Source organism: Pseudophryne corroboree, chromosome 5, assembly GCF_028390025.1.
Source record: "Pseudophryne corroboree isolate aPseCor3 chromosome 5, aPseCor3.hap2, whole genome shotgun sequence".
Lineage (NCBI taxonomy): Eukaryota > Metazoa > Chordata > Amphibia > Anura > Myobatrachidae > Pseudophryne > Pseudophryne corroboree.
In genome coordinates, this window is record NC_086448.1 from 114541435 (window position 1) to 114568328 (window position 26894).

At 45.1% G+C, this 26894-nt stretch overlaps 1 long non-coding RNA gene across 1 annotated transcript in view; it reads left to right on the forward strand.

Annotated features, from left to right (window-relative positions):
- LOC134928830 (uncharacterized) overlaps nucleotides 1-18590 on the forward strand; it is a 46598-nt gene extending 28008 nt beyond the window's left edge. Inside the window, exons 2-4 of the long non-coding RNA XR_010178044.1 lie at nucleotides 6777-6852; nucleotides 14643-14703; nucleotides 17910-18590. This is a non-coding gene — a long non-coding RNA (uncharacterized LOC134928830). The remainder of the gene's footprint in view (nucleotides 1-6776; nucleotides 6853-14642; nucleotides 14704-17909) is intronic.
- Nucleotides 18591-26894: the final 8304 nt, after the last annotated feature.

The window sequence follows — 26894 nt, forward strand, 5'->3', positions numbered from 1 at the left end:
TTTATTTTGTTAAATTATTACTACAGTTTTGCCCATATAATGTCATACGTAGAATAATGCGGCATCTGATCCAACGTATCTCCCAGTAAGATGCTAATGGGAACATTTACTTTATGGAAAAAAAGAAAAGAAATTGCACAAGATTGCTCACAGGGCGCATATATTCGAGAATGCCCCATTTCTGTTATTTGATCTTTGCCTTTTGCGGGCTTGGGGTCTGTAGCTAAAAATATGCATGCGTACAAAGGTAAAAATGTCATCTGAATTTTCTGCTGACTAAAATAGCTCCCCTGCACACCCCCCTCGGCTGCCCACTTGTAGAGCACAAGGGGACCCAATTCCTGCTGAATCGCGTCATCGTAGCCCCGCCCCCCGCTGTACAGTGCCTGTAATACCGACACTGTATAGTGGGGGCGTGGCCACAGTGACGCGACCACAAGCTCTACGCCCCCTGTGCAGCCTCAGCTACATAGCCACGCCCCCACCATGCCTCCATGTAAAGTCACGCCCTCCTTCCCCGTCCCCTGCTGCTCCGATCTGGCTGTCCTCTCCTGGAGTGGGCAGCCAGAAAGACGACAACCCTGGCTAATGTACAACTTGTTTCACACTTTTTAATGACTTAAGTAGCTCATGACAGAGGATATCTCAATTACTTTTATATCAAGGGGTCTATTCATGAAGCAGTGAAAAGAGTGGAGCAAAGGACAAGTGGAGAGGTTGCCTATGGCAACCAATCAGCTTTGAATGAAGCCTTTATCAAGTACATTCTAGAAATATAAGGGAAATACTGCTTTGTTGCCATGGGCAACAACCTCTCCACTGGTCTGTTTATACACTGTTTTCACATCTTCATGAATAGACCCCCCCCCCCCCCCACAAGTGTCTAATATGAGCATCTCTATCATTTATCTACTTTTTATTCAACTGAGCCTATTAAAGAACCAATGCTTAGAAATACACCAAGGGAATGCAAGACCCCCACAAGTAGGATGGGGGGGGGAGGGGGAGAAGCTGCAGGTGATATACTATATGTTGTCAGTTCATTTTTATTTTTTTTTATCTTATGTCTGCCCTAAAACATGATTGGATTTGTCACGGTCAGCGATCTATTGTGCTACCTAAGTCCTTATTCAGTACTCATGCCTCTTACAGACTGGCTGAGACATATGACTCTGAGAGATTCCTGGCATGGTATTCATGCGCTGACAACTAATCTGTCGGTGATTGGGGCTATGCCCGCTAACACTAAGGGGTTTATTTATTAAAGGTCGGCTTTCATCAATTTTTTACGATTTCAAATCAATATAACTCAACTTCAATTGATGTTGGGTTTCAGTGGATGAAACACACATTTACTAAAAATAATGTTGATAAATGTGTGCTTTAGCTCTGGAAACCAAAAATTGATTTGGACTGATTTTCATCGATTTGGAATTGGCAAAAATTGATGGAAGCCGACCTGTGGTAAATATACCCCTAATAGTGAGCTCTCACATAGCAGTCAATGCTAGGGGATTGTTCAATTAATCTACTCTTATGCAAACCCTGTGATTGGATTCTGACCTCTGGCTTTCATTTTGACCACTTTCTGTCTGCTCACATATTGGATTACCATGTACTAATTTTGCCGGGTTTACTGAGCCCACTTTGCAATATCCTTATCTGCTTACTTTGGATCACATTTCTGTCTCATCCCTGCTAGCTGCTATTGCCTTGCTATATCTTTATCCATTTATTCTATGTGTATTATTATTAATGTCAAAGATTGTCATTAATCTTTATTTTTAAATTGTAAGTGAGCATTGTAAATATTATGCTGCCATATCTCCCAGAATGCAGAAAAGAGAAGGGACACAATGTAATTGTTACACAAACTTTGAGAATCAGGGCTGGCCCACACACGGCAGCTTTCGTCCTGGAAATTTGCAAACAGCCTGTGATCATCATAGGACTTGAAGCTCCATTCAGTCTGCATTCCAACAGAAACTCACTAGAATTCAGCAATTCTATAAGAGGAAAAGTACTCCCATGTGCAGGATAGAGTTAGTTGCTTCATTTCTCAGTTAAGAATGACTAAAATGATATGTATGGACTGAGCTTGGTTGACCAATTCATTATGTTTTGCAATGAGCTTTTTTGACGGCATAACACATATATGGAGATTCTGTGCAAAGAGAAAAAACTTAAATTCAAGGTAAACTGTCCTTACAGTTATGCTAAATGGAAAAAAAAAAACTACCAAAACACATGGACACTTCATCCAGTCCTTTACACTAGCCAAGTCTCTGAATATAAAATAATGGTGGTCATTCCGAGTTGATCGCAGCCAGCAACTTTTTGCTGCTGCTGCGGTCAACTAGTACACGCCTATGGGGGAGTGTGTTTTAGCTTAGCAGGGCTGCGATCACTTGTGCAAAGCTAAAAAAATTTCAAGTAAAACTAGACCAGCCCTGGACATACTTACCCTGTGCAACAATCTCTGCGATGCTGGAGCCGGCTTTGACGTCAGACATCGCCCTCTGTTCTTCTAGACACGCCTGCGTTTTCCTTACCACTCCCCGAAAACGCCAGCCAACGGTCCGGATCCACCCAGGAATGCCTTCTGTCTGTATTCTTGCGGTCGGCTCTGCGACCGCTTTTCTAGTAGGACGCAACGTAACACGCCGCGCAAGCGCATTCCGGACCCGTTCGCACTAAAGCGACAAACCGCTGCGTGCGAACGGGTCGGAATGACCCCCAATGTCAGCAGTAGAGTGTGCGGAACCTGTAAAAAATGAAGACTAGCAGATCCAGATGAGCAACCTGTGCAGAGTATCAAACCTTCACTGGTCTCCCAACCACAACACTGAACATGCCTGAAAGGAAAAACAGTGGAGTGAAGGACTGCACACATTCACTACATGAAGGTTCAAAGTAAAGAGGTGACAGAAGGCAAATGGTATTAAAGCCATGTTCTTACTCTGAAGACGCAACCTTGTCCTTCGTGACACATAGAATGCACCAAAGGGGTAGCTGTTTTGCAAAAAGTATCCTCTATGGCCATCTCTTTCCAAATGGGCTCCATGCCACTCAAGAACTCGCTATTGCTCTCTTCTCTGTTGCCCTTCTCCAGCCTTTACACTTGCTGTCCTCCTGACTCCTGCTCATCTTCACCTGTACAGAGAGGGAGCAACTGTAGGTCTTTTACCAGAGTCTCTTTATTTCCAGGACATAATGTGCCCATACACTAGACGATATTATGAGCGATTTGGCCATTTCCGACAGGTCGGAACTACAAATCGTTCATAATAGTGCAGATCGTTCAGTGTCTGTGAATGATAACGATCACGATGTGCGGTCCCGCTGGTCGGAGCTTCTGAGCTTCCCTACTGCAGGGCAGATCTGAAGCTAGAGTCAACGACAGCATGCTCCTGGATGTTGCCACTCCCAGATCTTAAGATATACTGTATCGTATGTTTATTGTACTATATCATTTGCCCAGGACTGCCGGGGAGCTGCCGGGGGAGTTCAGAGGGAATCGTTAACGATAAATCATCATTTACAGGTCGTTTTGTATATGGGCACCTTAAGTCATTATCATCTTTCTGGCACCTTCTCTCTTCTCGTCAGCGGTGCCTCTCCTCAACATCTTCTTTGGGAGCTTTTCTCCGCTGAGGAACTGTCTTCTCACATGCTAGTATGAGTTAGCAGGTTGACGTCACACGCAGCCGATCCATTGAAAAAAATTGCAGTGGCACCCCTGCCAGCGCAGGAGTTGACCTTAAATAGATGAGTCCACAATTAAATTGTGGACGCATCGTAAGGCGGCGCCACAAATGGCGCCCAGCATGTAAGGAGATGGACGCAGATCTTGCTGCGGATGCAACGATATGCGTCCATCTCTGAATAACCCCAATTTGTATAAATGGGCTTTAGCTGGGCATAAACAAATAACTTGCTCTGCTAGGATGCAGAGAGTGAGGAAAGTCTTGCATTTTCCTGGACTCCTACAGCAGCCCCGGAATGGTAGATTACACCAGTGCCTGAGGCTGATTCTGAGCCACAAGCACTGCCGATGTTGGATGCAGTGGAGCGATGTTTTTATGCTGCACATGCACACGGTGTCTGAAATGTATTAGAAACGTGCTGGACATTCCTGGACAGTCGGGTGGTTAATCAGATACACAGTGATGCTGAGTTTTATAGGAGTGTTGTGGGATTATCACAGGTCTGTTGCTAAGGGTTGTTGTGTACAAGGACGTTTCATCGCTCACATTGGGCATCATAAAGTAGGAATCTCAGTCCTTGCACATTCTGTCACACTGCTGTACACCAGGGAGGGGCTTTGTAGCGGCATTAGCATATAGTCACAGGTGCTACAGCGGCAAAAGAAGCACACACGGATGCAGCTGCTTTCTACTCCGAATCAGTCCCTATGTATCACTGCAGTATGCTAGTTACCATCAGCCCATTGCCACCAATACACCCCTTCCATCAGTCAATGAAATGAAAACCCTTTTTTTGCTACTGGTGCTCTTGTGTGCCATTGAAGGTTGTAAGGGACAATGACATTACATTTTACATTTAATTATTAGATTATATAGTCAATGTGTTTTAAAATGTAAAGCAGTGCGGCCCACCTTTGTAAGGTATGGGCCGCTTATCTGACTAATACTGAAGCTGGAAACGATTACAAATATAATGCTATTCCATAAAGTGTTGTAGCTACGGTCTAAGGCAGATATGTGCCAGGGTGATAGACCAGTATGACCTCATCCACCTTGTGTCCCCACTTCTCCACTTTCCTGGTGACCTTCCAGTTGCTAATATACACTACAAAGAGACTTTGAAATTACTGGTTCGTAGCCTCTATCTGCTCTAATTAAGAGGACGTCGGCAGCACTCTCTAGGGTTTGCTAGCAAAGAGCAAACATGCAGTACCCCATTGTGAGCTTAAGTTTCCACGAAAACCATACAGGAGGACAGTGCTGGTCTCAGGGATCCATCCCAAGCTCCCCTGTGTGCTAGTGTGCTCCCGCTGCTCTTTGAATCAACCTTCATTTCGCTTGCTTTTCATACCAGGCACTCAGACAAGAGATTGTTATGGCATTTATATTCTGTCAGACTTTCTTCATAATAACTTATTCTTACTCTTCTCATTTGTTTGCTGGCAAAGTATAATGTGTTTCTGGTAATTACAATGTGCCAAGCCTTCCAGATTGAACGTGGGATGGGCACAGTTGTTGTGGACCTTCCCATCATGGAGTCACTTTTTCAGATACATTTGCAGATATCAGGTTCACATGCATATGTCCAAGTGCTGCCAAACCCTCTCGTATGTCAACATAAAAGGGAATATAGATAGGAATTCTTGGGTTGTGTGCCTTCCCTTGTTTATCCATTCATCCCATTCCCTTCAGCTTAGTGGCTTGGTTGTTATAGATCACTGAATCCTGGAACTCTTACACTTTCTGTCTCAATTAGGGTCAGACATGCACCTATTTCTTTTTGCATAGACACAAACTATATATGCACACTGAAATGTACATGATATGATAAATTGGAACAACATAGCTTGCCGATCACACAGTGTGTATGTGGTACCCCGGAAAATGGTAAGCATGCCCCTTTAAGAATTACTTACAGGTCCGCAGCAGGCAGAGCAAGAGTTAAGCAGGATCCCTGGGCCAATCACATGGTCTGGATGTGGACTGCTGATTGGGCAGGGCAGCCTGGGAACAGAAGAGCCTTGTGGGAAGAAGAAGGAGGAGCGGTGTGTGGAGGCAGGAGGTGCTGAACGCATGCTGAATGCGGAGCAGAGTGGGAGCTGAGGGCAAGTGTCAGCTGCAGGACGCTGGGCAGTGAGAGCAGCGCTGCAGAAGTGTAAGCAGTGTGGTGATGCCGGAGAGCCAAGTGCCGGGTGAGCGGGTGTTGAGACACTGCAGCCGGAGACCGGACACCACCAGGCCTTGTGAGAGGCGCAGACACCGCGGCCATCTTGTGACCATGAGGAACCATTAAAGACTGGTCCAGTAAGTGAAAGTCTCTGCTCAAAAGGGTCTGAGTGAGTACATGAGTAACTAAATGACCAAGGTCCGGGGCAAGTTGATACTGAGTTTAAGGAGCCATTGTCACTGGCTGTGCAGCTAAAGGGCACAGACGGCATAGCGCCACATTCCATAAGCTAAACACTGCAGCGCCACATTCCATAAGCTAAACACCGCAAAGAGGTTATTAAGGCAATCCTTTCCCACACATTGAGACTGTGTTAATATCTAAGACTGAGCTGTATTACAGTACAGACATTTATTCTGAAAGACTGAGTTATTTGTGGCAAGTTTAAGTAAAACCCTTTATTCTGAGAGACTGAGTTTGTGCAACCCAAAACGATACTCATTATTAAGTGTCAAGAGGCACTACTATCTCTTCGCTAGCTACATCCTCTGTGGATAAAACTGTGAATATTTGTCCCTGTCACAACCCCAAATTGTCCAATATATTTGTGTGCCAATTTCTCCCATTGTGGCACTGCAGAAGTGTACCAAAGCTCCAACGTTTATTGCCATTGAAGACTCTTCTCATCACCATATTATAGACTGTGATTCCAATTATCTTATGCAAATATTTGTAATTCCAATGTTCATCTGTGATTCAAATGATAACCTGCATAGTGAATGCTCCTTTGTGGTGTGAACTGTAGCCAGTTGTCTTCTCTTTGTTCTTCTTTGATGCCAAATTCTTCTTTTTGTGATTATTTTAATTTATTGGCAATTAACCAAACATCATCTTTATTCCAGAGTTCATTGCAGTTCAATATCATCGTCAATCACAGCAGAGGGCACACCACGGAGAAGCAGAGGGAAGAAAACAAAGGTAAGTAAATTACGAGAGTTTGTTGAAGAGATTGCTTGGGAATTGGATTGCTGGAGACATACAAGGGGGAGAGATTTGATTGTAGAGACACACAAGGGGGGAGACCTGATGGCTGGAGACACAAGGTGGAGTGAGACTTGATGGCTGGAGACATAAGGGGGAGAGATTTGCTGTCTGTAGTCCCTCTGCTTCCCAGTCACCCACTGTCAAGAGGCCATGTCTATTCCATGAGGCCATGTTCAGGGTGTGCACATGCCTTACATGCCATTGGTCCACCATGGGTGGTCTGGGGGGACTTTCACCAGCCTGAATGTTGCCTAGGGCATCACGGGCTGGGCCGGCCCTGCGCAAGAGCAGTGGCATAAAAATCGCTCTAGTGCATACAACATCGACATTTTGTCCATCTCTGAATCAGGCCCTTAATCATCAGCAGACTGGATACATTGCTCTGACGATCCAGCTCCTGACCAAATTCTGTTTCCTGGTGTTGCGCAGAAGAACCGATGGCAGCATATACAGCCAGTTTTAGTAACATTGAAGGGTAAATTTACTAAGGTGGGAATTTGTTAGAACTGGTGATGTTGCTCATAGCAACCAATCAGATTCTACTTTAACATTTATCTACCTGCTTCTAGAAGATAATAGAATCTGATTGGTTGCTATGGGCAACATCACCAGTTCTAAAAAAAAAACTCCCACCTTAGTAAATTTACCCCTTAGTGATGGGCTCACACATCAAGTATCTCATGAAAAACAAAAAAAAATGTTTTCTCAGGAACTTTAATAAATAGGAAATATTTGAGGCAAAAGAACTTGGCTCCTAAAAAGGTCTCCTTAGCAACAGAGAGGAGAGATTTAGCTTCTTCTATGACTTGCAGAGTACTAAATGATATGAGTTCCTCCTTAATGCTTTGTTGTGAATTTTATCTTGTTCTCTGTGAAGTGGGGATTGTTTGAGAGCCACAGGCTAAACCTCTGTAGAACACAGTAGTAATAACAATGGCTATCTACTTATATGAATTACACAGTTTAATTAGATTTAGTTGTGCGCAACACAATTAATAATTGCAGCAGCATATTCATTATTCAGTATAGCTCTTATTAATTCTTTTGTATAAATCAGAATACTGCTTTTTGCTTGTTCGGTAATTCTCCTGTGACTTGATGCTACTAAGCTTATTGCTTTTTTGTTTTTAAGTAAGTAAAACTAGGCATCAGCCCTAGCCCAGTTTTGTTCACATATTTACTCCTACAGTTCAATACAATCACTACTGTGCCCTCACTTCTTCCTTCAGGGGTCTCCGAGAATGGCCTGGTTTCTCCTATTCCCTTGTCTTCTTTTCTTTCCTTCCTCCTTCCCCGGGACCTGCCTAGACTTCCCAGATGCGTGGCCAGATACTGGTAGTGGTTGGGGCCCTCGATCAATATCTATGTATGGTGCGCTCTGCAGTGAAGCAGAGGCATGCACACTGGGGCATGGCGTGGTTTCCCCCTGCACTCCTGGGCTCCTACAGAAACCCGACCAGGTAATAAGGAACTGCCCCTCCCTCCTCTGTCCCTGTCCTCCCCTACATGTATTGGGCTTGATTATGAGAAAAACGAATCCCTCTTACTAGCTTATACTTATACGAATATCAACGCAATATGTGAGTATCCATGTGGCTTAATATGTATGAGCCGCACCGCCCGCTGTGTTTTTCGGTCTACAGCCATCTGTGACCGGACATCTCAAATAAGCACAGAAGTCAAACTACTGTGGCAAGCACCGTAACAGCTGATGCTCGCATGGGATTTGCTGAACCAGATGCAGTTTATTCAGGGATGTCAGGATGGCACAATCAGCATAAGCTAATGTTCCAGCAATCACACCAACAACAAAAATATCAACAAACTCACGCGACCCCCAGCTTCTGGCTAAACTCTGTAGTGACCTCTCTAGTGACCGGCCAGCTAGTTTAGCATTGGTCGTCCACAACACAAAATCAGCTATTTATGCTTCTTCTTAAGCACTAAGTATGTAAACCAAGTGGTTCCCAAACTTTTTGAATTACGGCGCCCTAGAGTATCAGCATTTTTTTCACTGCACCCCTAGGATGAAAGTTTATTTTTATTGATATATTTTGAAATTAAAAAAAATGACATTAAGCTAATTGTACCTACCAGTATCTCTCAACATGACCCATCCCATCTGTTTCTGGACTTCTTCATTTATGATTGCTATCACCTGTGTTGAAAAATCATTCTTATCAATTAATTAGTTCAATGCAGGTGATGGCAATCATAAATTAAGAGAGAAATCCAGGAAGAAGAACATTTTGTTACTCCTGGAATGGGTCATATTGGGAGGTATGTCGGTAGGTTCAGATATGTGTTGGTGAACAGTTGTCCACGTTTTTTTTTTTATTGGCAGCCACTAGCTCTAGTTTGACCAAAATAATTTTATTTGGTACTGGACCACCAAACTGTGGCAGCCCTGCAAGAGCCTTGCGGCATCCATCAATCACACCCATGTGCTCCACCTGTGTTCTGTGTGCAGAGAAGTGTGAGGGATTGACCCTGCCTGCAGCTTGAGCCTGCAGACTCCCAGAGAAAATGATCCCATGACATTCCACCCAAAACACATATGTGCCTTTACATAGTCTCCACCCAGAAATGCTAATTTCACGATGGACAACATCCCCCAAGATACAAATCACATGGAGCTAATTGCTCATGCTGGCTCAGTATCCATTTTTTTAAAAATCAGGATAGTACAGGCGGTACACCTGTTGGTATCTGAGCAGATATGGAGGCTTGGTGGCGCAAATAATCTCAACCTGCTTCTGATTCTGTGAAGGTACCACCTCTTAGGCCCCCCCAAATGATCAGCCTACCTGTGTCCACAGTTGTCCAGCCCCCAGCTCTCCCTCCACCCCTGCTTTTTCCATCGGTACTAAGCCACACAATTTGGCCCAAATGTATTAAGCCTTAAAAAGTGATAAAGTGGAGATGGATAAGGAGCGATAAATGACTAGCCAACCAGCTCCTAACTGTCATTTTTCATTGGGGCAGATGTATTAAGCCAGGAGAAGTGATAAAGCAGTGATAAGTGCAAGGTGATAACGCACCAGCCAATCAGCTCCAATATGTAAGCTGACAGTTAGGAGCTGATTGGATGGCACATTATCACCTTCCATTTATCAATGCTTTATCACTTCCCCAGGCTTAATACATCTGCCCCACAGCCTGTTACATGGCAATTAGGAAGCTGATTTATCACTCTTTATCTGTCTCCACTTCATAATTTTTAAGGCTTAATACATTTGAGCCAATACTTGATGGTAGTGATGAGCGGGTTCGGTTCCTCGGAAACCGAACCCCCCCGAACTTCACCCATTTTACACGGGTCCGAGGCATACTCGGATTCTACCGTATGGCTCGGTTAATCCGAGCACGCCCGAACGTCATCATCACGCTGTCGGATTCTCACGAGATTCGGATTCTATATAAGCAGCCGCGCGTCGCCGCCATTTTCACTCGTGCATTGGAAATGTTAGGGAGAGGACGTGGCTGGCGTCCTCTCCGTTTATTAATGCTGATGCAAATATTTGTGCTTATTGCTTAATTGTGGGGACTGGGGAGCAGCTGTATTATATAGGAGGAGTACAGTGCAGAGTTTTGCTGACAGTGACCACCAGTATACGTTGTCTGCCTGAAAAACACTCCATATCTGTGCTCAGTGTGCTGCATATATCTGTGCTCACACTGCTTTATTGTGGGGACTGGGGACCAGCAGTATTATATAGGAGGAGTACAGTGCAGAGTTTTGCTGACAGTGACCACCAGTATACGTTGTCTGCCTGAAAAACACTCCATATCTGTGCTCAGTGTGCTGCATATATCTGTGCTTACACTGCTTTATTGTGGGGACTGGGGACCACCAGTATATTATATAGGAGGAGTACAGTGCAGAGTTTTGCTGATCAGTGACCACCAGTATACGTTGTCTGCCTGAAAAACACTCCATATCTGTGCTCAGTGTGCTGCATATATCTGTGCTCACACTGCTTTATTGTGGGGACTGGGGACCAGCAGTATTATACAGGAGGAGTACAGTGCAGAGTTTTGCTGACAGTGACCACCAGTATATATAGCAGTACGGTACGGAAGGCCACTGCTCTACCTACCTCTGTATCGTCAAGTATACTATCCATCCATACCTGTGGTGTATTTCAGTTGTGCGCAGTATATATAGTAGTAGGCCATTGCTATTGATACTGGCATATAATTCCACACATTAAAAAATGGAGAACAAAAATGTGGAGGTTAAAATAGGGAAAGATCAAGATCCACTTCCACCTCGTGCTGAAGCTGCTGCCACTAGTCATGGCCGAGACGATAAAATGCCATCAACGTCGTCTGCCAAGGCCGATGCCCAATGTCATAGTAGAGAGCATGTAAAATCCAAAAAACAAAAGTTCAGTTAAATGACCCAAAAATCAAAATTAAAAGCGTCTGATGAGAAGCGTAAACTTGCCAATATGCCATTTACGACACGGAGTGGCAAGGAACGGCTGAGGCCTTGGCCTATGTTCATGGCTAGTGGTTCAGATTCACATGAGGATGGAAGCACTCATCCTCTCGCTAGAAAACTGCAGTGCCACTCCTAGATGGGCCAGGTGTTTGTGTCGGCCACTTGGGTCGCTTAGCTTAGTCACACAGCTACCTCATTGCACCTCTTTTTTTCTTTGCATCATGTGCTGTTTGGGGACTATTTTTTAAATCTGCCATCCTGTCTGACACTGCAGTGCCACTCCTAGATGGGCCAGGTGTTTGTGTCGGCCACTTGTGTCGCTTAGCTTAGTCACACAGCGACCTTGGTGCGCCTCTTTTTTTCTTTGCATCATGTGCTGTTTGGGGACAATTTTTTTGAAGTGCCATCCTGCCTGACACTGCAGTGCCACTCCTAGATGGGCCAGGTGTTTGTGTCGGCCACTTGTGTCGCTTAGCTTAGTCACACAGCGACCTCGGTGCAAATTTTAGGACTAAAAATAATATTGTGAGGTGTGAGGTGTTCAGAATAGACTGAAAATGAGTGTAAATTATGGTTATTGAGGTTAATAATACTATGGGATCAAAATGACCCCCAAATTCTATGATTTAAGCTGTTTTTGAGGGTTTTTTCTAAAAAAAAACACCCGAATCCGACAAAAAATTTTCAGGGAGGTTTTGCCAAAACGCGTCCGAATCCAAAACACGGCCGCGGAACCGAATCCAAAACCAAAACACAAAACCCGAAAAATTTCCGGTGCACATCACTACTTTATGGCGATGTTATTTGTAACTTGACAGCGATATCTGTTCGTGTCTGTTGCTCTTGTTTGTGATTGATTCAAATTCTATCTTTCTCACAAAACACACAAAAAGAATAAAACATCTCAGAATTGTTATAAATGAAGAAAGGACGTTCCCTGGTACACGGACTATGGTAGTGACAGTTGCTGGCAGAACTAGCAGTTAGTATCAATAGGAACCTTGAATAAGTAATTACATTGTAGAATTCGCTCTGTCTGAAATCACAGTGACGGAGCACATCAGCCTTACTGATGGCTAGACCTTCTCTACACACACAGAAGACCTGGCCATTATTGGGCTGAAGCAATATTTGTCATCCTGCTGTGTGCAAAATGACTGTGATACTACAGAGCCCAGAACACTGTATTTTTCCTGCAATGAAATCTATCTTCATTGATCTGAAATTACAGATATTGGAGTCAGTCTGTCATTGTTTATCTAATGTACACTATGAGGCATGACCTGTGTCGTGTATCCCTAATGAAACGCGTGCATTTGACATTTAAACCAGCTCCAGAGACGCATCATATTCCACAGAAAACCCCTTTCAAGTGAAATCCTTTGCTATCAAAAGGAGCAGATTTTCTCAAGCTTTATTTTTTAATAGGTCAGGCAGAGAAGTGTGAGTATCTAATTAGCATCAGGCTAAGTCTGCTGACTGCCATTAGCATCTTGAATTTAAATCCCATTTAAATATATCTGTATCTTTTATTGGTATAGTCCTACTGAATATATGCTGCATGTTGCAGGCTGAATGTCCTACTATAACAAATACAGCGGGGTATTTTAGGTTTCCCATATTACCTATTTTTGCCAATCCAGATCTTTAACATAATAACAATGGAAAGCCTGAGGGCTATGGGGGGTCATTCTGACCCGTTGGACCGCTGCTTATTATCGCAGCCGAGCGAACGGGTCCCCACTGCACATGCGCCGGAGCATGCCAGATGGCTGAAGGCCGTAGCAGGACTGCGATCGCCTCTGCCTGATTGACAGACAGAGGCGGTCGCTGGGCGGGGCGGAACAGCGTAGTTTGGATGCCATTTTGTGGGCGCGGTCCGGCCAACGCAGGCGTGGCCGGACCGAACGGGGGGCGGGCCGCAGCGGCTGCGTGACATCACACGAAGCCGCTGCGGGCCGGGGAACGATGAGTAGCTCCTGGCCAGCACGCTAAAGCTGCGCCGGTCGAGAGCTACTCTTGAAGTGCAAATGCATCGCCGCTGTGCGATGCCTTTGCACTTCTGCGGGGATGGGGGGGGGGCCGCACTGACATGCGGGGCGGACTAGCCCTGTGCTGGGCGTCCTCCCGCATGTCAGGGAAGATGATCGTAGCTGTGCTAAATTTAGCACAGCTACGATCAACTCGGAATGACCCCCATGGAACCCAGAGGTTGAGACATATTGCACCCCGTGTGCAGGATGGTGTACAGCAATGTCATTTTATACCTAATTAACCTTGGATAAAGCACTCTTGTTAAGGAGCCAATGGGAAGGCTTTGGGAGTGATTAGGGTGTGGGTGATAAAAGTTTACTTAAAAGATGTGCATTAGGATTCAAGCCTGTTCCTGACTTTGGGCTTAATTCGGACTTGATTGCAGCAGCAAAATTGTTCTCTAATGGGCAAAACCATGGAGGTCATTCCGAGTTGATCGCTCGCTAGCTAGTTTTAGCCGCCGTGCAACGCTATGCCACCGCCCACTGGGGAGTGTATTTTAGCTTAGCAGAAGTTCGACCACTTGTGCAGCCGAGCTCTGCAAAAACAATTTGTGCAGTTTCAGAGTAGCTCTAAACCTACTCAGCGCTTGCGATCACTTCAGTCTATTCGTGTCCGGATTTGACGTCAGACACCCGCCCAGTGAATGCCCAGCCACACCTGCGTTTTTTCAGACACTCCCTGAAAACGGTCAGTTGACACCCAGTAACGCCCCCTTCCTGCCAAACGCCGTCAGTGCGAAGAAAAACTTCGCAAGAACCTGAGCACAACCACAAAGGGCTTTGTACCCGTACGTCGCGTGTACGCATTGCGGGGCATACGCATGCGCATAAATGCCATTTTTTCACCTGATCGCTGCGAAAATCGGCAGCGAGCGATCAACTCGGAATTACCCCCCATGTGCAGTGCAGGGGAGGCAGATATAACATGTGCAGAGAGAGTTAGATTTGGGTGGGGTGTGTTTAAACTGAAATGTAAATTGCAGTGTAAAAATAAAGCAGCCAGTATTTACTCTAAGCAGAAACAATATAACCCACCCAATTCTAACTCTCTCTGCACATGTTACATCTGCCACACCTGCAGTGCACGTTTGCCCATTAGAGAACAGTTTTGCTGCTGCAGTCAGGTCTGAATTAGGCCCTTTCCTTCTGTCCCAGTGTTGCTTGTTTTATGCTGTGTTTTGGTGGCAGAAAAGGAAATTGTTGCTGTTGTAAAGTTTTTTTTTTTTTTTTTTTTTTTACAGATGGACTGCAGCTCTTTCCAATATCTGCTGTGATCCCTCCATTCCCACCTGGTTTCTATGGGTATGCAACGCTGCCAGATTTATCAAGTTATTGGCCTTCAATGGCGTTAGTCCACTGTAGCCTATGGGCTACATGTTGCATAATTAGCCAGGAGAGTGCTCCACCGGAACTCTCACCGGCAGTGGCCATATGCATTAGTCCCGCTGCCACTCCGAGCACATCGCAGAGACGGGCTCCTTCCGAGACCCTGTCCCTGCGGTTGTTAAAAAGAATATTACCCTGATATAATCGCTTATTGGAATGTGATTCTAAGAGCTAATATCACACTCAGATTGCAATGCAAATGCGATGAATAAATGGGCCCTCTAAAGTTTTCCTGCACTACCCTATCGGGAGTGACAACGCCACTTGACTGGACTCTGCCTTGCACAGTCTGAAAAGAGCGTTGTACACCAGAGTTTGGGTTGTGTTCAAGCATTGTGGTATCCCGGCTGTATTTTTCTACGCCATATTTTTCATTTAACATGCTGTTGTCTGTTGTTTTTTAATTATTATTATTATCATTATTATTATTAGTAGTAGTAGTAGTAATAGTGGTATTACTATTATTGTCATTATTATTTATTAATAAGCTCTGTTCAGGTGTAGCACAATTGTAGTCTCGGGTGTCACCAACCAATAGAGAGAGTTTATGCTTCATTTCTGGAATTCCGAAACTTATAATTACCTAAATTTGACTCCAAAGGCAAAACACTGTATCATCCACAGCAAAATTTGAGCAGAGATTCAGCAATGCCGACCAGACCACTGCTCTGCATTCAGGAGGCCTCTTCTGAATATAATGCACCAACTCAAGATAGGCCTCAGCTCGATTCTTCTGAGAACAGAGTGGGAAACGGAGGCCTCGGAGGGAGATTGCAGGATGCCCGGCAAGAGTGAGCCAGCAGTTTCCAAGCAACTCTGCTAATGCTGGGTGTCTTTTGGTGCTGTCTAATTCACATTGCTATGTGAATACGTACAAGCAGACTCTGCTGATTAAATTGACACGCAACATGATTGTGTGCGGCTGAATCTGCATACGACATGCTATGTTACAGTGTTTTCCATGAAATTGCAATGCGAATAAGAAGCATTTTCAGGGGAAAAAATGCACAAAAAGACGCACGGCGTTAGTAAACACGCTCACAACTAGGCCCAACTAGTGTTCCAGTACCTGGACCCCCCCCCCCCCCCCCCGATGAGCTGAATCTTCTAGTTTTGAGACATAGAGGCAGCTGTCTCCGTCTCAGTTAAAAGCCGCGATCGTGACAGCGGAGCTGCGGCAGCAGAGGGCTACAGTAGCTCTCTGTTGTAGAATGGCCGGAGGGTTGGAGGGGGGAGCTACTGGCTGCGCATGCTCAGCCACAGCAGCTCCCTCCGTCCCCAAACTGCTGCCAGTCTGCTCCCAGCCCCTGGTGGAACCCTATGTACAGTATGTATGCGAATATTTATTTGTAGTTATGTATGTATGTGTGTTTGTGTGTGTGTATGTGTGTGTATGTATGTATGTATGTGCTTGTGTATGTATGTGTGCTTGTGTATGTGTGTGTTTATGTATATATGTATGAATATATATGTAGTGTATATGTGTATATATAATATATATATATACAGTGTGTGTGTGTGTGTGTGTGTGTGTGTATATATATATATATATATATATATATATACACACACACATCCTCCCTCCCAAGGAAACCCCCCTCACTAAATCCTGCGTTTGCCCCTGAGGGTTATTTAATATGACTGCAGCAAGGACACATCTGTGTGCTAGGCCCATTGTGCACCCTCTATTGTCACACTTTTAAAGGTCTTCATTGGGAGAAGCCCGGAGAGGAGACACTGTGTGGCCGGGCTGTTGGGTCAATAGGGTTAAATGACCAGATTTTGCATCATTTAGCCCCGTCCTCTCCATACAGCACCACGAATCCTGTGTATAATATCCTCATTTTGCCTGCTTCGCTAGGGAGCAAGTGGGATACGAGAGATTCGGCCACTCTTCTGTCGGTGCCCGGGGACCACCCAAAAAGTTGGGAGTCTCCTGCTTCTTACGGGAGAGTAAGCTAGTGTGTGTATATTTTTGTCCATGTTTGGAGTCCATAAGGAAGCAGTAGTCACTTCTCAAGAGGCGGTCTACTATGGAGCAGGTCATCACTTCTGCATTGTCGCCTATTGGGGGAGGTACTAGGTAAAGAGTCCAACAGTCCACTTTTTACAGATCTCCTCAGTAAAGCTGCCAATTATCTGGCAAATCATCTGCCAGATCTGGCTGGTTGGAATGAAAATCTGGTAACTGATGAAAGCAAATGACAATTGACCATTTGCTCCCAAACACTGGAAAATGGACAAAAACTGTCATTCCATGATTTAACCAAATTCCGCTCTTCAGGATGCCGGCAGACACATGACCGACAGCGGCTTCCCAACAATGAAGATCCCAATATCTGGGGGAATAAATATTTTAATCCCCCTCCCAACATAACCCTCTGGGGGTGGTAGCTAGGGCTAACCCTCCATGGGTGGTGGCTAGGGCTAACAGCCCCCTAGTGCCTAACCCTAACCCCCCCTGGTGTCTAACCCTAACCCTAGCCCTTCCCTCCCTGGGCCCTAACCCTAACAGGTGCCCCGACACTTACCTTCGGAATGTCAGCTCTCTGTGTTCTGGTGCCGGTTTCCCAAATGTGCTGTCAGGATTCCGGCATCTGTCACATGTCCGCTGGCATGCCGAACGCTGGGATGCTAAACGCATCCCGTCTGAACAACAGGTTCTGTCCATTTTCCAGTGTTTGGGAGCAAATGGATGATTGTCATTTGCTCTCATCCATTAACAGATTTTCATGGGAAACGCTGCTTTAAATAACGGCACAGAGATGCCTATCTTTTGCGTGAAAGATGACGGGTCTTCGGTGCGTACATCTTATCAACTAAGAAGAATAAATTACTGCGACGCTCTAAGTAATTAGCTCATGCCGCAGCACAATGCAAATTTTAAGAATTCTATGCAGCCCAGCACTGTTACTTGTAAAATGGCATGGCTGCCACTGCTCGCACCTCCAGAGTTAATGAGGTTGCTACATCTGACCAATTAGCATGTCACTTATCTAGAACTTATCCAGTCAGTGGCAGATATTTACAGCAAGTTCAGTCAGTGCGGTCTCATTCTGTCAAGATGGCATTATACAGCAGCCAGTTACTAAATCTACCTGTACTTGTTTATTATCTTATAGAGGTATGCAACCTCGGCGGTGAAACGGGGGACATCCTCTAGAAGGGATTTCTCTGTGGCAGCTTAAGGTTCTCAACTTCAAGAAGAGAATGTGGCAGAATTGTTTTGTAAGAAGTCAGATGAAATTTTAAGCATGTTTTAAACCCAGACCAAAAATCTGCAGTTGGCATATAATCCATATGTTTATAATTTAGTGACGACAGGAGGTGAAGGAGATTAAGCGGTGAGTGCTTATGCTTACAATTGAATAATTATTTATCCACAGGGGAGTCACAGTGGATTCTGCCTTCAGGATACAATTTAGCGAGATATTTATATGTTTAAGGATAAATTAGGAGAGCCATAATGTTGAAGGGGCACAGGAGGGGGAATTTTAAATAACCTTAATCTTGTTATTAGTGAATACATTACATTTCACATTCTGGCCCACCCATTACTGCTGTTCCTGTGCTGCTTTTATCATAAGCTAAACCTAGGAAGCAAAATATTATTTTGTAGATTATATTATCAGAGTTCATTTGATTGCGGACAGTACAAACATGCTACTGCTTTATTTCCTACAGATGATTTCTGTATTTAAGTATATGTGATGAAGGCTAAAGCAAGGTATTTTCTCATACAGTATGCCTCCTATCTGTACTTATATAAGCACCAATTACATTTGTGTTTACTTCTGTAATCCATTGCATTCTTTTTTAAAGCCAATAAAATACAATAAACACATACCTACCAATAGCATAATGTGCTTATTTCCTTTAGTAGTGCAAGTCAGGGCTGCCATCAGAAATTGTAGGGCTCGGGACTGACAAAATAGACAGGCTGCCACCCCCCACTAAACAAAAAAATATTCTGCCACGCTGCTCGACCCCTTTGTGATGTTACACATCATGACGTTACATATAGGTGGAGCAGGGCCGGTTCTAGACCTTGTGGCGCCCAGGGCGAAAGTTTCCTTTGCCCTCCCCCCCCCCGGCGGTAAAATAGGGTTAGTGCGCGCCGCAGGCGTGCGTAAAAAAATAGGGGCATGGCTTCATAGGGAAGGTGCATGGTCAGTTTTGCCCCCTGTAGTTTTGCCCCCTGTAGAGTTGTGCACCCTGTAGAGCTGTGCCCACAGATGTTGTGCCCCCTGCAGCTGTTGTGCCCCCTGCAGCTGAGCCCCTGCAGCTGTGCCCCCAGTAGTTGTGGCCCCATTAGTGTGCCCACCAGTAGCTGTGCCCCTAGCAAAAAAAGAAAAAATACTTACCAGCCCGTTCCTGCTTCCCGACCACTGCTGCACTCCGTCTCCGCCGCCGTCGCCGCTCCTCTGATCTATGGGAGAGACGTCGTGACGTCTCTCCCATAGCGCCGCACAGAAAGGTCCTCTCCACGAAGGTAAACTAGACGCTACCTCACTGCGCGTCTAGTTTCCCTTTGTGGAGAGAACCTTTTCCTAACCACCGCCGCCGCCATCCCAGTTAGTAGCGGCTCTTGTCACGGCGGCGGTGCCCCCGGGACAACGGTGCCCCGGGCAAAAGTCCTGCTTGCCCGTGGCAAGAGCCGCTACTGAGGTGGAGCATTGTGGACCTGCAGGAACGATTTCCAGAGCTGATGCGCAGAGAAAGCTTGTTTTAAGTCCTTTCTGCCCACCAGCCTGCTGTTGTTGCACTGCCGGTGCAGCTCTCCAGGTATTGGTTGTAGGAGCCAGGGGTGAGCCCCCCTCTCTATAAGGGCCCGGGACTCCAGTCCCCACTGTCCCCGCCCTGATGGCTGCCCTGGTGCAAGTGCTTGCACATACAGAGGCTCCACTTTGGTGACTGCCACTTACGGCACTTGCCACTGTATTGATGGGCAGATGGGGAGCTCCATTGCTAAAACATTGGCTGTAGAGGGCTCCCAGGTTTCCCATTCCACTTACTGAAACTGTGGAAGGATGTTCTTCAGACAAATTCACAGCTTTGATGGGCCTCTACTTCATTATTTGGTACCGACTTATTAAATTTGGGAATACATACGATTTACCGACAGATGGGATGCCGCCTGTCAGTTTTAGTTGGTATTGGAAGGTGGCTAAACTAGGGCCGTCTTAACAGCATTGTAGGACCTGTGAAAAGCAATGCACTGGGGCCCCTATATAGCTATTTATAGTAACCAATTATAGAACAATCATAACTTACCCCTCCTGCGGTTTCTCTCCACATGCTTCAATACGGTGAATGGCTGTCAGCACTCTGATTGGTGGATAGCTCCAGTCACTGTCAAAGTCAGAAAAATATCCCTATACACGCTGCCATATTTGCACCTCACGCTGGCCCGCGCTGCGCATGCGTGCGCTTTCCCGTGATAGCGCATACCCGCTGATGCGTGCACCCGCTCGCATCGGTATGCGTATTTACGCTAAGGAGTATGTAGTCGTAGCGTGCGACCCAATCGTTACATATTTCCACAATTAATGTAGTTTGTAGATCATGGTCCCATTGATAGATTCTGAAAGTTTGGTTAATATAGAATGTCCCTGAACGGAGGAATCCCTCTTTGTATTGTAGGAAGGGTCTAACAGGAGTCATACAGCAGTGTTTGGTACCCATCGGAAGAGTATTTAATTAACAATATTCCGGTGTTGGTTTGGAGCGTATTAATCGCTCGTGCGGATAGTTATGGACATAAGAAGTTTATGTCCATTTCTATTATTTACTCATACTCAGGTATGCGGCGGGAAACCCAGTTTCCCACCCACCTGAGCTGTTGGAAATCGTCACAGCCCACCTGTATGAATCAACCTATGACCTTTTGTTATGATGCGGGGCCGAATTCCTTCGTCCAATGGACAATGGGATTGTAGGGACTATGAGATTGCATTGTGTGTGGGGCATAAATAGGCAGGCCGACCATATCCAACTTCACTCTCATCAACGGTTTTCTTGCTGATAATCGGGAGCTGGATATCGAGGCGCATGCGATCATACCCTTTGTGCATAAGTTTTCTCTCCGTAATCATATTGTCTTACTGTGAGCCAATCTCTCTCTCTCCGTCTCTCTCTCTCTCTCTCTCTCTCTCTCTCCCTTCTCTTTCTCTCGTATCTCCCATTGACTAGTATTGTATTGTATTAGATCAGCATAGTATTGTATTGTATTTCTTGTATAGTTATTTGGTTAGGAAGTCTCTGTTATATTGTAGTGTATCATTTGTACTGTGATTCTTTTTGCAAGTATAATAGTTATAATACAGATAATAGGCTTTGGACCCTAAACCAGTATCTGTGTATTTCCTATAGTTTTAAGTGTTCACTTGAGCGTCGGTGACGCTCAAGCAGCTTTGTAGTTAGTCAGGTTACACAAGGTTGCACTTACACCCTGTATTCACATTAAGGTATTCTGTGTATTTCATTGATAAAAGGTTTAGACATAAAGGTATAGCGTTGTGAGCGTCTGCGCCGCTGGTGATCTCCTCGTGGTCTCGAGCGTCCGCTACGCCATAGCGAATCATTACTCTAGTCATCGCCAATAACGTGCTGTCCTGTGATCACTGGGCCGTGAGCGAACGTGACGCTTGAGCGTCTCGCCTACGGCTAAGCGATCGTTACGCAACTAGCGTACCCTTACGGTACTTCTTAAGTAAACAGCGTACAGTGTTCTTAGACTTCATTAAGGGTTGTTTATACGACAAAAGAATTTAACATTGTCAATTGGGGACTCGTCCTGTCCTTCTCATATCTGCACTAGGTAGATCAGCAGACATTATCCCCCAGCAAAGGGTGGGAGGTTGTCTCACAGTGCTGACGGGATAAGCGTCTGCTTCGCTTAGATAAAGAGTGCTGAAGGAATCCGGGATCCGGAAGTAAGAACAAAACGCTTGTGTCTTTTAAAACTGTTTATTTCTCTTCTGTCTTGCGTATACACGCACGCATACATATATATCTGCATTTCTTTTTTTCAATTTCGTATATCACTATTCCTGTTTGCCAATTTTTATAGTTGATAGAAAGTGCTAAAAGAGATTTGCTGTTATTTCATAGTAGAGGTAATAGTTAAAGTATAGACCAACACACGGCTTGTCTGGGAGATAAGGCAGTCAGTGTGGTGTGTGGTAGATGATCAGGGATCATCTACATTGATAAAAGTATAAATTGTGTTACGGTGGATTTTTGTTTTGCGTACACGTGTCTCTAACAAAGACTAGCGTACGCAATCCAAAGGCAGACGCACGCAGCGTACATTACGCAACGTAGCGTCCGGTTACGCCCACGTAGCTCAAGTTGTGATAAGGCGATAAGTAACGCACAGCGGTAGATAACGCGACAAATAACGCAAATCTATTTTTGGAAATCTGAAATTTAGTTTAACAGATCCTGCTCCTAATTGGTAACACAGCTGGGCTAAAGAAAATTTCTGCGCAGAAATAGAAGTGGAAGCAAAAGTGTACATGTGTTGAGTGAGTGTGTTTTTGTATACATAAGTTTATATAACTTAGAGGTTGAACCAAAAAGAAATCGGGTACTCGTAAAGGACATACGTGTAAGTGACATATACGGTGGCTAAGGAGGCATCCTTGGTTAAATAAAATATGAGCATTAGAGTATAGCGGATCACAAGGTAACAAGACCAGGAGGTCACAAGGTAACAAGACCAGGAGGTCATAAGGTACAAGAAGGTCCGCTATAAAGGTACAAGAAGCACAACCCCGGGGGTTGGTGCTAAAACCCATATAGGCCATTGGAAGCTCTGGCTGAAGGAATTCGCAGCCGCAATTTTCGATTCCATTGATCTCTCAGTACATAACAGGTAGTGCTTATGTACTGAACGATTGTACCGCACGTAATTGTGTGCAGTAGTTAGTAATCTGACCTAATACCATTAGAGTAAAGTGGTCACAAACGCTATTTGTACATTCTGACGTGATTTGTGTAATTTTTTATTTTTAAAGGGAAGTTCGCTGGTCACTCAGGAACTATCTAACAACCCCACCTTTACTGGAAAGAGTAAGTGTCCTGCGGGTAACCCTCGTATGTTCCAGTAAACAGAAGGTTTCTGGTAGGGCCCTGTATCGAGTACGCCAGCACCATATCGGTGTGATCAGGTCGTATTGGTCGAGGTGGGCGAGTGAGTGGGGTACTCGGTAAACCGCCACCGCCGGCCTATTTTGAATAATTTGGTTTGCTGTAAGGGTTCGCTGAAGACCGTGATATAAAGATCAAAGGAGTAGTAAGCAACACCTGCAGATTATGGGGGCCAATTGTTCAGGTAGGGGGCGATCAACCTCGGTTCGGGTTGATTCAGAGAACCGACCAGTCGGGTCGGCAAGGTACATCATGTGTGAAAAATACGGAAGTCACACAGAGGTTTTATGTGATGAATGGGAGAGAATGACTGTACAAGACAGGGAGAAATTCCCAAGAATAGGTAGCTTCAGTCCAGAAGTGTTACAAAATTTAAGGAGGAGGATATGTCTCATAAAATCAACAAAGAGACGAATTCAGCATCATGATTATTTACAGTTATGGCACCAGGAAGGTGAGATACAGAGAGGTTTGGCTCTGGCGGCGGGATCTGGGGCAGTCAGGAAACTGATAGCCACAGCCCCGCCACCACCATACATAGCAGGAGAGAAGTTGATTACGGAGAGAAACGCACTGGGTTGTAAAACACAAACACTTAGTAACCCTGTAAATGTTAATGATGTTAACCAAGTAACTCATGCAAGTATTAACCCGTGCAAGTTGTACCCTGTTTTGAACTTTCCTCAGGAGTGTGATCAAGAAGACGATCCAGCAACAATTTCAGCTCTCTCTCTAGCGGCCACCATAGCAGAGACCACAGTAGGCACAGCAACACCCACGAGATTAGCGAAGGCCCCTAGCGGAGGGATAGGTGAGGTCGTGTCAACGGGTAAGTACGGCACCATGCATTATACTGAAACAATTTCACCACAAGTTGTAGAATCTACACAGAATGAGGTTGTTAGAGTTAACCCTGTTAGAGTAATAGCAGTTCCCAATGGGAAAACAGATGTATCAGGAGCCACTCCCATAAGGAACATTGCCATGTACACACCATTTTCCCGAATGGAATTAAGAACAATAGTGTCCGAATTTCCTGACCCCAGGAAAGACTTAGTTGCTAGCCAAAAATACATCAGGGATCTAGGGAACACTGTAGAGCCCAACAACAAAGATTGGCAGATACTGCTAAGAGCTTGTTTACCTTCAAATGTCGACTCAGTTCAATTCTTAGCTGATTGTGGACTAGATAAAGATGTACCACTTTCAGATGTGTACAACAAAGATAACGTAAAAAGGATAAATTTACAGCTAAAGGAGTATTTCCCAGCCGTTGTTAAATGGAACAAAATATTCTCCATTAGACAAAAAGAGTCCGAAACGGCAACAGAATATTTTCATCGGGCACTATTAGAAATGGCAAAGTACACTGGAATAGAAGACATTAGGACCAACCCAAACCACCAAGAAGTAGCAGTATCTGTACTGATGGATGGTTTAAAGGAAACATTAAAGACTAGGGTTCAGACCACGCAACCATGTTGGCGAGGTCTGTCGGTGTCCACATTGAGAGAGGCTGCTATTGATCACGACAGAAACATCACTAGACACAGGGAGTCGCAAAGTGATAAGTTGATGTCAGTAAGTATACAGGCGCTGACCACAAGGCAGCCTGCGTATGTACCACCGAATCCTGTGGGTAAGTCAAGTGTAATAACATGTTTTTCTTGTAACAAACAGGGACACTATGCACGAGACTGTAGAACAAAGAGTGTACAAAGATCTTTTCAACCCCCTAGACAACGACACGACACACGACATTGGGAGCAGGGTCCACAGAGGCGGAGTTTTGAGCCACACACAGGAGAAACAAAAAGATACCCCCCGAACAGAGATTGGCATGCCTCTGGTAGTTCCCAGCTAACTCCCTCACAAGTAGTCGCTGCCAGCGGGATTCAGGGAGGTCAGCATACCCACTAGGGGTGTGGCCATACCTGTAATCTGCAGCCAGTGAAATTGATTGCCAGTCTTGGAAGTGAACCAGAGATTGCAATCAATGTAGCTGGTAAAACTTTAAATTTTCTTGTAGACACAGGGGCGGCCAAGTCAGTGATAAATTCGACAGTGGGCATGAGAACCACTGGTAGGACAGTTCCAGCCATGGGAGTAACAGGAGTAGTCCAGCACTACCCTGTTAGCAAACCAGCCGAGATTACAATAGGGCCTTTGCATACCAAGCATTCGTTTTTGCTAGCTGCATCGGCACCAACCAATCTCCTGGGAAGAGACTTACTATGTAAAATGGGTTGCGTCATTTATTGTACTCCTGAAGGTGTATTCTTGGACATTCCTGAGAATCACGCTCAGGAAGTACGAGACATGTTAGACTCCCCATCAAAATTAATGTCACATCCCATTATGACAAATAGGAATCCATCCCAAATAGAAGAAATGACATCTCAGATACCAGAGTCACTTTGGACAAAAGATGGACAGGACACTGGATTAATGGCAAACGTAGCTCCAGTAGTTGTACAAGTAAAAGATGGTAGGATAGCTCCAAAAATCCCACAGTATCCTCTGAAGCCAGAGGTGGAGTTAGGAGTTTTCCCAGTAATAGAGCGCTTGCTACAACAGGGCATTCTAGTAAGAACGTCCAGCACAGCAAATAGTCCCATCTTCCCTGTTAAAAAGAGTGGGGGGAGGGGTTACAGGCTAGTGCAGGATCTAAGGGGGATTAACAAAATAGTTGAGAGTCAGTTCCCCGTAGTGCCTAATCCAGCTGTCATCCTAATGCAAATTCCTCCCACTGCCAAATTTTTCACTGTTATTGACCTTTGCTCCGCATTCTTTTCGGTACCTCTGCACCCTGACAGCCAATATTTGTTTGCATTCACATACAGAGGAGTCCAATACACGTGGACTCGGTTACCCCAAGGTTTCATAGATAGTCCAAGTATATTTTCTCAGGCTTTGCATGATTGTTTACAGTCTTTCCAACCGGAGAGTGGATCAGTATTGATACAGTATGTAGATGATTTACTACTGTGTTCAGATTCGCTGGAAGCTTCCCTGAAGGATACGAAACAGCTCCTGTTTCATCTTTCAGACACAGGACATAAGGTTTCCAAAGACAAGTTGCAATTATGCCAAACTAAGGTAAAATATTTGGGACACTGTCTAACACAAGGACTGAGACACCTGACCGCTGATAGAATCCAAGCCATTAGAGACATGACACTGCCACAAACCCAGCAACAGATCAGGACGTTTTTAGGAATGTGTGGGTATTGCCGTAATTGGATCCCAGGGTTTTCCATATTGGCGTTACCTTTGCAGGAAATGGTCTCCTCAAACAAACCTGATAGGATCTCGCATACAGACGAATCCGAAACAGCATTTGAGAGACTCAAACAGTGCCTAACGCAGGCGCCAGCACAAGGTATGCCAGACTATGGGAAACCCTTTGAACTATACGGAACAGAAAGTGCTGGTTGCGCAGCAGGTGTACTAACCCAAAAACACGGTGATGCCAGCAGGCCAGTTGCATACTACAGCGCTCAGCTAGATACGGTAGCGCGATCCCTCCCCACATGCTTGCGTAGCGTTGCGGCGATAGCATTGCTAGTGACAAAAAGCGAAGATGTCGTGCTAGGCCACAACCTCACAATCCATACACCACATGCGGTATCTGCCTTATTGAATTCTGCCCAAACCAGACACGTCTCATCAGCAAGATTTACAAGATGGGAATTGGCATTAATGGCCCCAGTAAACATCACCATAAGGAGATGCAGCGCATTAAATCCTGCAACATTTCTCCCAGGTGTGCCTGGTCAGACACAAAGGGTGGAAGGTGAGAGTGATGGGGAAGGAGGATTTAATACAAAGGAAGATGCACATGATTGTATGGAATATTTGACCCAAAATTTTACCGCAAGGCCTGACATCAGTGACAATCCACTGGAAGATGCAGAACTCACGTTCTACACGGACGGTAGTTGTCACAGACA